The sequence below is a fragment of the Euphorbia lathyris genome, chromosome 10 (genome assembly GCF_963576675.1).
Source record: "Euphorbia lathyris chromosome 10, ddEupLath1.1, whole genome shotgun sequence".
NCBI lineage: Eukaryota > Viridiplantae > Streptophyta > Magnoliopsida > Malpighiales > Euphorbiaceae > Euphorbia > Euphorbia lathyris.
In genome coordinates, this window is record NC_088919.1 from 9,999,887 (window position 1) to 10,011,189 (window position 11,303).

An 11,303-nucleotide genomic window follows, 5' to 3' on the forward strand; every position below is an offset into this window, starting at 1 on the left:
ACTCAGAACCGGATTTTTTATGCTCTGTGTTAGCCACTGATGTAACGATGCTTCATATATAAAATCCTTTGCTAGTTTGCCTTCAAAAAAAAATATGGTTCCATAGTTATGATACCAAACAAGTTTAATTCTTGAAAATTTTCATTTTGAGGTCGTTATCGGTCAAATTTGGCAAAGTAAAAAAAAAATGTAAAATTTTGCAACCATATGGTTGTGTTTGCAAAAAAAATACCATAGGTACCACATCACAAATCGGCCAAACCACAAGGTATTTTTTGTAATTAACCCTAAATTATATTACAAAACTGAATTTTCAATATGTGATTATTTTCTATATATTACAAATAGAGTATGATTTTATGTATATTTTATGAATTTTAGACTTTAATTCATAAATTCTAAACCCTAAAAAATATATACATATCCCTGATTCACAAAACATAGTTCTTAAAATATAAGAAAAACAATGATTTTCTTAGTTTGTCATTATTTAAATTAGTACTTAATATAGTTGTAAATAATTTTTCAAATATGAATTTCTATGTAAATTTCCTTGTTTTACCTCATATACATGCCCATATATTAAATAAATAACTAAAGGGTTAATTACATATAGATGTCCGAACATCCGTCGACAAAAGGATCACCCTAAGATGGTCATCTCATGACAATTGAGAACGAATCAAATGAGATGGTTCTATTTCTCAATCTTTCTTACTTGCTCATACGGAACCAAGAGGTGGAAAAGATTGAGAAAAATCGGTCATTCACAACCACTGCTGATTTGTAGATGGACATTTGTGGTATTTTTTTTTTATATAAATACAACCAAGTGGTTTGCAAAATTTTGCATTTGGTTTCATTTTATCAGAATTTGGTCCATAACGATCTCGAAATGAAATTTTTCAAGAGTTAATTTATATTTTAAGCAACTTTAATTCTTCAACTTTTTAGGTTTGAAGTCATTTAGGTGTTTTTTTACGAGAGAGAAAGTTAATGTTTAGAGATAGAAAATTCAAAAAATGATGATTTTGAAAAATTAAAAATATGATTCTATAGTAATATGATACTAAACAACTTTAATTCTTGAAAATTTTCATTTTGAGGTTGTTATCGGTCAAATTTGGTAAAGTAAAAAATATAAAATTTTACAACCACAGAGTTGCGTTTATAAAGAAAAATGTCACATGTACCCATCTGCAAATCCGCATGACTACATGACATTTAATTGTAACTAACTCATAACTAAATATGCTTTAGTAATTGTTAATGACAGACAAATATGCCATTATTTGAACAGTAAGTTTATTTGATATAATTTTGTTGGCCTAGTTATCACACCACTAAAGGTATATAGTTTGTCATTAACAATTAAGATGGCATGTTAAATTGTTTATTTAATATAGGTGGGTGAGAGATGAGGTGGAGGCATTTCTAGTATGATTTGAAAAATATGAGGATATATTTGTTTGTTTATTTGATATAGCGACGTATGTGACAACACACAAATATATATATATATATATATATATATATATATATATATATATATATTAAAAAAACAATAACGATCACTTAATTAAAAATGAGGTAAAGATTAAATTCGACTCTAGCATTTTTTTTAAAATGCGATTGTAGAGCTAATGTATTAGGCCATCTTCAAGGTTCTTAAAAGTGCAAGAAGTTGAGTGATATTTCGGGTATTCCTTTAACCAACTCTTTTGGTAATTATCTTGGGGTTTCCCTCCATAGTGATAGAGTCTCTAAAGCTTCTTTTAAAGAGATTCTGGATAAAACTTTTAGCAAATGTGCTAATTGAAAAGCTAAAACTTTGTCTCTTGCGGGGCGTCTTACTCTTATTCAGTCAGTCAATTGTGCGGTTCCTAACCATATTATGCAAGCTTGTAGATTGCCGGAGCCGGTCCTCAAAGATCTGGATAAAATTAATCGCCGTTTTCTTTGGGGGAATTCAGGAGATAGTAAGAAGATCCATCTTGTTCCTTGGAAGGAGGTTTGTAAGCCTAGAGATAGAGGGGGTCTGGGGATTAGACAAGCTAAAGATAATAACAAAGTTTTATTGATGAAGCTTCTTTGGAGAATGTGGCAGAATCCTTCGGCGCTTTGGGTTCGCTTACTATGTGGTAAGTATATAAAAGATAAGATTTTTGGAGGACCTAAAGAAAGAGTTGTTAATTGTTCCTTTCTCTGGAAAGGCCTTAGTTCTATTTTTTCAGAATTTTGTTCTGGGATTGGTTGGGATGTGGGTAATGGTCAGACTATCAGTTTCTGGTATGACAAGTGGATTGGTGACAAGTCTCTGTTAGAGGTTTGTAGCTCCCTTCCCCTGTTAATTTTCGCAGCTGGAAGATTGCTGATGTTGTGGATTCTGAAGGTGATTGGATTTGGTCAAAATTTGAGGCTTTCTTTAGATTGGATACTCTCCTTAGAATTTGAGGAGTGAAGATTAGTAGCATGGAAGAGGATAGGGATAATTATTGTTGGGCTTCTACCAATAATGGTGCTTATACTTGTAAGTCTGCCTTTGAGACTTTTAGCAACAGTGATGAAGAGCCTCATTCAGATATTTGGAAGTTGTTATGGTCTATGAAAGTGCCCTATAGAATTAGAAGTTTCTTGTGGCTTGGGGTTAAAAATAGACTGCTTACTAATTCAGAAAAAAAGGCGCCATCTGGTGGAGTCTGGAGATTGTAGCAGATGTAGAGGGCATGAAGAAACCATTTGTCATGCTCTTAGGGATTGTGATAGAAGTAAAGCTATTTGGAGGAAAATTCTCCCTAGTCATATGATTGATATGTTCTTTTCTCATTCCAATCTTGAGTGGTTTGATGATGGGGTGAGTGGGAAGTTGCTAACTAATCTGGAGCATGGTGAAATCTTCTTTTCTGTTGTCTGTCACCAAATCTGGGATTGGAGGAATAAGGAGATTTTTGGGGCTGATACTATTAATATCCCTAACTTGGTTGATTTTTTTGCTAAAAAGATTTATCATATTATTAATAGTTTCAAGGAAGACTCCATTGATAATTATATTCAAAGAAAGGCTATTCACCTTCTTTGCTGGAGAAGACCTAGAGAAGGTATGATGAAGCTTAATATTGATGGCTCTTGTTTAGTCAATGGTAATATTGCTGCAGGTGGAGTCTTGAGAGATGATGGGGGTGCTTGGATTTCTGGGTTCTCGCATAATCTTGGCATAGGTTCTTCCTTTTTGGCTGAGTTGTGGGGTATTTATTCTGGCCTCACCCTGGCCAAGAGTTTGGGGGTAGATAATCTGATTGTTGAATCTGACAATCAGGAAGCTATCAGGTTAATCTCCAATAATAAAGCTATTGGTTTGAATAGCAAGAATCTGATTAAATGTATCATGAGGCTCTGCCATTCCTTTGTTTCTATCTCTTTCTGCCATATCTTTAGGGAGCAAAACAGGGTGGCGGATCGTTTGGCGGCTGCTGGTCATGAAGGAAGTTGGGGAGTCACTACTTACTCTTCTCCTCCGGCTTTTCTTTCCTCGATCCTTTTGGAGGATGTGGTGGGGGTTAGCTTCCCAAGACTGATCCCAGGTTAATTTTTTGTTTGTTTGTTTTTACTTTCATTTTCCTACCAAAAAAAAGAATCCATACTATTTACAGCTCCAATGGAACTGCAAAACCATGCAGCATTTTTGTCGTGGTTGACAGCAAAAATGCTGCATGGTTTTGCATCTTTCCTTGCTGCATTTTTGCAGCAAGACAAATATTATTATTTTAAGTTTTTTTTTTTTTTAATTTAAAAATATTATTTATTTGTTTTTTAGTTTAATATTATTTAATTTTTATGTATATTTTTTTATATTTGAACAAATTTTATTTAATTCTTTTACTTATTATTAAAAAATTACATAAAATTAAAATTGTTAACTACTAATTTAAATAATTTTTATTTGAATGATTGAAATAACAATATTAAATTATATAATATTGTACGATAAAAATTAATTTATTGATATATTTTGATTAATAATAAAAAGTGTAAATTGAAAAATTAATATAATAGTAATAAAATATTGTTTGTTAAAAAAATATGTTTTTTTTGGTGTTATAAATAGAATATATGTTGTAGAAGTTTTATTTAGCAACTTTATATTTAAAGATTGAGTAGAGAAAAATGAAGATGGAGTAAGGTCTTGTTTGATAACACCATTTATCACTTAAATTAAAATGTTAAGCACTTATTTAATTTAAATGTCTTTGATAAAGGTTATTTATCCACCACTTAAATTAGTCAATTAAGTTAAAAAAATACTTATTTTGAGAAGCTAAAATATTTAACTTAACATTTTAAGTTAAACATTATAACTAATATTTTTATATTGGGTTAATATACATATTTGCCCATGTATTATCACGGATAAACAGATTTGCTCTTATATCAAATAAACACACAAATATATCCTTAAAATTTTCAAATTACATAAAAAATGCCCTAATTTAAAATGTATGCTTATTTGGCTTAACACCGTTAATCTAGTCACCACACTATTAATACAACACTAATTACCAAATTACGCATCATTAAATCTAATTTTAAAACCTAATAAAAATAAAACACATGGCATACGAAAAAACCCCTAAAAATTAGACCCATCTAAATCCAGCCGACTCTTCTTCTTTTTTTTCTCATTGAAATCCACTGCAGTGGGATCTGTTTGAGCAACAATCGACAATCGAATGACCGAGCGAGGGCGTGGAACAACCAAAAGCATGTGATTTCTTCTCTAGAACAACGTAGAACGAAGGAAGCAAGTGTCAATCGCGATGTAACTGAGTTTCGTTTTCTCTTTTCCGATCGTCGGTCGTTCCACACTCCATCGGTAAATTCTCTGTCTCTCTCTTTTCCAAAACTGTTAGATTTCCATGTTTTCCTGTTTGATTAGATTTGTGCATTTTTCTCTTTGATTGGGTGTGCCTCTAAAAGGGTTGCGGTTAAATCGAGTTAAACGGCTTTTATGGTCATTAAGTTCTGGTTTACACCAAGGTTAAAGAAGAAGGTCGCCAGAGTAGAATGGAAGGTATGAAATGTGTGTCTATGGTTTCCCGTTCGTTCCACACTCCATCGTAAGTTCTCTGTCTCTAGCCGTTTTTTCACACCCCGTTCATGATCTGTGATGTTGATTACTAGTTGCCATTTTAAGCGAAACTTTTAGGGATACTTGATGGTCGAATACTTTTTATGTTGGGATTATTAGTTAATCATTTAGTAATTTTAGAATACTAAAATACATTAAGAAGTTTCTCATTCGGATTTGATTATTAATATAGGTGGTGAATTTAACAAAAGTTTACATCACCCACCAAAAGGTAAGACTCTCCTTATAGGTGTATTTCTGTACTTTTTTCAGACCCAGTTCATGATCTGTTAAATTGATTACTAGTATTACGAGTTTGCCATTTGGATTGAAACTTGAAGGGACACTTGATGACTATTCAATAATTTTAATGTTGAGATTATCTATGAATCAATAGAAAGCATATGAGATAAGTCGTAATTTAGAATACTAAAATGTTGCAATAGATTTCCTACTTTATCTCGATTAAGTAATGTAGGTGGTGGATTTAACAATTGTTTATATCTACGTTGCACGGAAACTCTTTTCATTAACGTTTTCGGTTTCATTAATTGTAGATAGCATCAGTGGTGGATTTCCTACTTTCTCTCATTATGTCTTGCTTTCCAATCCTGTGAATGGAATAGTTGATAGTGTAATCTGTGATTTTTTAAAGGTGAGATATGAAGGATTAAAAGAAGAGAAAGCCAAATAAATGGAGCATAAGGATCCATTTGATTTTGAACTTACCATCTTTGTTTTATTGATGTTTGGATTTATAGTGTTACGTCTGACTAGTAAATTATGTTGATAAAAACTGTAATTACATGTGATTCACACCATTAAAATTAATTTGAAGAAATAGTAGCTTTAGTTTGTCTTTTATATTCTTTCTTTATGGGGTTTACCCATGAGTGAGAAGTTTTTAGACTTTGTTCAGCCATTAATTTTTCAGACCACAAAATTGATTAGGTTCAGTCAGATTTTTCCTTTATGACAATATATTAATTTGTTTTTTCCATTATCAGTTGGAGCAAAGTCATGTTAGGACCAGAGAACTTGTCATATTATGATAAGTGTATGATAAGTTTACTCCATATTTTTATATCTGGAAGTTGACTATGTTAACTTGATATCTGCGCTTTTGCTCTTTGTTTTTATGCTTCAATTTCATATATGTGCAATTTTTTAAAGAAAGGGGGACAAAAAGGGCTTACGGTCTCACTACTGAACTTTACTTATATATATTTGCTAATGAAGTTTTTTAGCTTGCAACCTGTTTGTAATTTTAGAAAACGTGGTTTCTTATCGAATATATGTCCTTGATCTGAATCAAAGACTTTTATTTGCACCATTGAATCCATTTTTTTGGTGTCATACATGATGACTATTAAAAGTTTTGAATTCTTGTATGATTATGCATCCTAATACGTTATCCCTTCTTTGCTATAGATTTTGGAGTCTAATGCGGTTACGTATAACACTATCAGGATCAGACATTCAAAAGGATCAGATGATCACTAGTGAAGCTCTAATTAGAGAAATTGTGATTACCGTAGAGGGCGCCGGTTGTAAGACGTTATTGGAATAGTTAATAGTGTATACTTAGCAGAAAATGGAACAACTAAGTGCAGAAAATGGAACAACTTCATGGCTGAAAGCTCTTCTTCAATGATGCAACCTCAGCGGTGATTCCAAATAATGCATGGCTAGATGTATATTCGTTAGCTGTCAAATGGAGACAAATGTATACTTAGGAATCAATTTTATCACTTTTGTAATTTTAGAAATAACACTTGCGATATATTCTTTTAGATCCATTTATAAAATTTATTAAATTTAGAAATTTATCAAATTTTGATATTATATTCTCTTTTTCAAATGATTATAAAGTTTTGTTGATTTAAATTTAAGTAATTGATAGGTATAAAAATAAATAAATTACTAAGAGGGGCACTTAAAATCGTCCCTACAACTAAAGCGGCAAATTTTGAATTATTATAGAGGATGAATTTCGTCGCTAATTGGTAGGTATTGTTTCATTTGGCAATAGATTCGTCACGTAAAGTTTGTCGCGAAAACTTTTGTTTTGAAAATTTTTTTGCCACAAATTTTTTTGTCGTTAAAGATCTAATATGATATTTTTTTAGTTGACGTGGCAGGTGATGTGGACGCTGACGTGTTACACCGTTAGTGCCATATCAGCAATCTGTTAGATTATGGCATTTTTGGTGTTATTTGAAAAATATAAGGATACATATGTGTGTTTATTTGATATAAGGGCATATGTGCTAAAACAGACAAATATAGGGGCAAATATGTATATTAACTATTTTATATTCTAACACTTTTTTTAGTATTTATCAAACAGTTACATCATTAATACTTTCAGCACTTATAATATTCATCACTTAAAATTTAATATTTATCTAATAAGCACTGAATTTTCAGTTTTATCAAACAACACCTAAATAAAATAAAGTGTACTGTTGGAGATGGTCTTAAATGTTGCAAATTTGACTTTAACATTTTCAAACAAGATCAATTTTAGTCTTATTTTATTGAAAATTTGAAAATGCTAGTTTGACTTTTATTTAAATGTCACGTCAGAGCTTCCAACCAAGTTTATCGATAAACTGAATCAGTTTTGCATATTTTTTTGTTGATTATTTATAACTGTAATAGTAACACGGTAAATACTTTAAAGATATTGAGGAAAAAATTGTGATTCATTTATATATGGAAAACTTAGTTGTTAGCATTTGAACAAGTTTTTTTATAACTGTCTTAATTGTTACATTAAATATCTTAGATATAATTGATGTTTAGAATGTCTAATGTAACAACTGTATAACAGTTAAAACAGACTTTTTAAAATTTTACTAATGCATAGCTAAAATTTATCTTATTTGAAACCATTATAATTAAATTTAGACTATTTCGTACGTGATGGCTAAATCAGAACTTCATCAAAAACATTAAAATTAAATTTGCTACTTATCTCATTAAAAAAAAGTTAACTAGCTAAAAGCAATTTAATAACAAAAGTGAAGATTAAAATCATAATAGTTTGAAATTAATCCCAAAATTACAATAGAATTAAAAATCATTACAAAAAATTTAGATGCATAATAAAGCCAAATATTCACCAAACAATATTTTATTAATCATTGCTTTGCAATAGCCTAACTAAAGCTAAATATTCACCTAACTAAGTCAAATTATAATCATTACAAGGCCAAAAATTGGGTAAAAAACAGTTTTATTTTTTTCTGTTTCAAAAACAAATCCCAATAATAAATAATAATAAAAGTACAAGAAAGTGCAGAAAATAAATTATTCACAGAAATTATAATCAAAGAAGACAATTAGAAAATCAACCTCAAAATAAATAGGTAAATAATTTATTAGTTGTCTTGTTTTTATCTAACACATTGTTTTTTTACTTCCTTATTTTAAAAAACACATTATAAGATTCTTATCTTTTGTCACTGTTAACTTTTACTTCTTCTGTCTATTTTCTTTTAGATTTTTAACCGCTATTTTTAGCATCAACAGACAGATAGACAAAAACTAACAAAATACCAAGATCATTTTGTATCGTATTATGGATGTCTTGAAAGCTAAGATATGTTCGGTTAAAAACACAAAAGGACCAAAGAATTAATATTCACAAAAGATAGAGACCTTATAATGTGTTTTTCAAAATAGGACTAAACAGTGTGTTACATAAAAATATGGGGACTAATAAATTATTTACCCAAATAAATAAGTAGTAGAAAAAATAGGCTTAATACATCGCCAGCTCTCTGAACTTGTCCATGAAGGTACATTGACTACCTGAACTTTGTTAGTATCTTACCAACTCCCTAAACTTGCTTATTTCGTATCACCAGCTTCCTAAACTTGTCTATAAAAATAGATTAACTCTCTGAACTTTACAAGTATCTCACAAACTCCCTAAACTTGCTTATTCTGTAATAACTAAATACAAAAATCATAATACTAACTCTCGATCCTATCCATTCGATCTCTCAAACCTGCAACACTAACTCTTATAATAGGTTGAAAGGTAGGGAAGAAAAAAAAACTATCTCTTGAACATATGAAGATGTAGTTTTAGAATTTATGTTTAATAAGTTTTTGTATTTAGTTGTTACAGAATAAGCAAGTTTAAGGAGTTGGTAAGACATTTGCAAAATTCATGGAACTAATCTATTTTTATGGACAAGTTTAAAGAGTTGGTGATACGAAATAAGCAAGTTTAGGGAGCTGGTGAGACACTAACAAAGTTTAGGGAGCCAGTTTATTTTTATAGACAAGTTTAGGGAGCTGGTGATGAATTAGGCCAAATTAAAATGAGCGTTGAGGATCTCAAAATTGAAAAATTCAAAGACTATAATAGTCTAAGCAACTTTAATTTTTTAACTTTTTAATTTTGATGTCATTTAGGTGTTGTTTGGTAAGGAGAAAAAAAGTTCCAAAAATGATGATGTTGAAAAAAAAAATTGATTTCATAGTAAATGTGATACTAAACAAATTCTTGGAATTTTCAATTTTGAAATCGTCAATGGTCATTTTTATTGTGTCAAATTAAATGATCCTCGTTTTTAGCAAAATAAAAAACTCAGTCATCGTTAACAAAAAAAAAATAGATACCAGTTTAATAATACGTGAAAACACATATTTTTTTTAGAATTTTAATAATATTTATCCTCTTTAAAAAAACTAAATACATATAATTTTTAATTCTATTGAAATACTAAAAAAACCTTTCGAAATTCAAATTATAAAAAATATAATGGTGTTCACATGGTGCGTGACCATTAAATCTAGGTTTATTTAAAATTTTAGGTGGAGATAAAAATTATTTTAAAACTTAATTTTAATAAGTCTAGATTTAATCTGCCAATAAACTATGGTCTTCTTTATTTAGATTTTGGAATTTTCTTCTGGCTTTTAGCCGAAATATAAACATTTTCTTTGTTTTGTTTTGCTTTTTTTATTGAATGATTTTTTTTGATTGATCTACTATGATAAATTTGGTAATTTTTTCTTTATTTATAGTTTTTTTTATTCTTTTCCACTTTATAAGTAGTTCTGGTATGTCTCTATATACGAGGAGTGGTTGTTATCTATCTCCTTATATAAGTGTTATCATATCTTTTTTCATAAAAAAAAATAAAAGAGTTTTGTCTTTGTTTCATTAAAAGATCATAAATGTATTTCTAAACAAATATACTAGGGATAAAGACCAAATTTAGCCCTAACGTTTTCAGTGAAGTGTGAATTTTATACAAAATGGTCCAAATTGAACCCTAACATTTTCAAGGAAGATGAATTTTAGCCTACGTTACCGAAATTTTGAAAAGGATGGCTGGCTAGCTATTATTTAACTATCAAATCGGACTTTCCAAATATCAATTATGTCTAAGATATTTAATGTATTACTAACATAGTTACAAAAAAAAAAAAAAAAAAAACTTTAACAACTAAGTCTTCCACATATAAGTTAATAATTTTTTTTGTCGAACTATATATTTACTGCGTTACTAATATAGTTACATATAACCAACCAAAAATATATGAAAGCGTTTCAATTTATCGACAAACTTGTTAGAATGTTTAATGTGACAGTTAAATAACAGTCAAACCAGTTTTTTTCAAAATTTCGGTAACATATGGCTAAAATTGACATTACTTGAAATCTTTGGGGTTAAATTTGAACAGTTTAGCACATTAGGGTTAAATATGCACTTCACGAAAAATGTTAGGGCTAAAATCCGGTACTTATCCCAAAATACTATGAAGTCGATTCTAAGTGAAATATGTTTCTCACTGTTGTACCAAAAATAACTTCAAGCAATGTCTACTATTTCTCTACCATGATCTATGATATCGAATATGCATATTCAAGCTTATCTAACGTATTTCTGAATTGTAATTTTTAATTGCTTATGTTGAGATATATTATTTTCTTATGAATGAAACAATTATCGTTATTCTAAAAAAAAATCTAGATCTAACATTGGTCAAGGCCCTGTTTGGTAAAGAGCTTTCAGGGGTAAAATTAGAGGTTTGAGCCACTTTAGAGGTTGTGACTTGGTCAAACTTCTAATAGTGGTGTTTGGTGAGAAGATGTTTTTTTGTGATATAATGTCAAGTTTTATTAACTTAAATTAGATGAAAGAATATTGCT

At 29.7% G+C, this 11,303-nt stretch overlaps 1 long non-coding RNA gene across 2 annotated transcripts; it reads left to right on the forward strand.

The window, feature by feature from the left end:
- The first annotated feature begins 4,601 nt into the window (after window positions 1-4,601).
- On the forward strand, window positions 4,602-6,944 carry LOC136209838 (uncharacterized). Of its 2 annotated transcripts, XR_010677704.1 has the most exons (4): window positions 4,603-4,870; window positions 4,975-5,357; window positions 5,683-5,780; window positions 6,557-6,944. It is a non-coding gene; the product is annotated as an uncharacterized lncRNA (long non-coding RNA). The 2 variants fall into 2 exon arrangements; XR_010677703.1 differs by having other exon boundaries at window positions 4,602-4,870; window positions 4,975-5,780.
- Window positions 6,945-11,303: the final 4,359 nt, after the last annotated feature.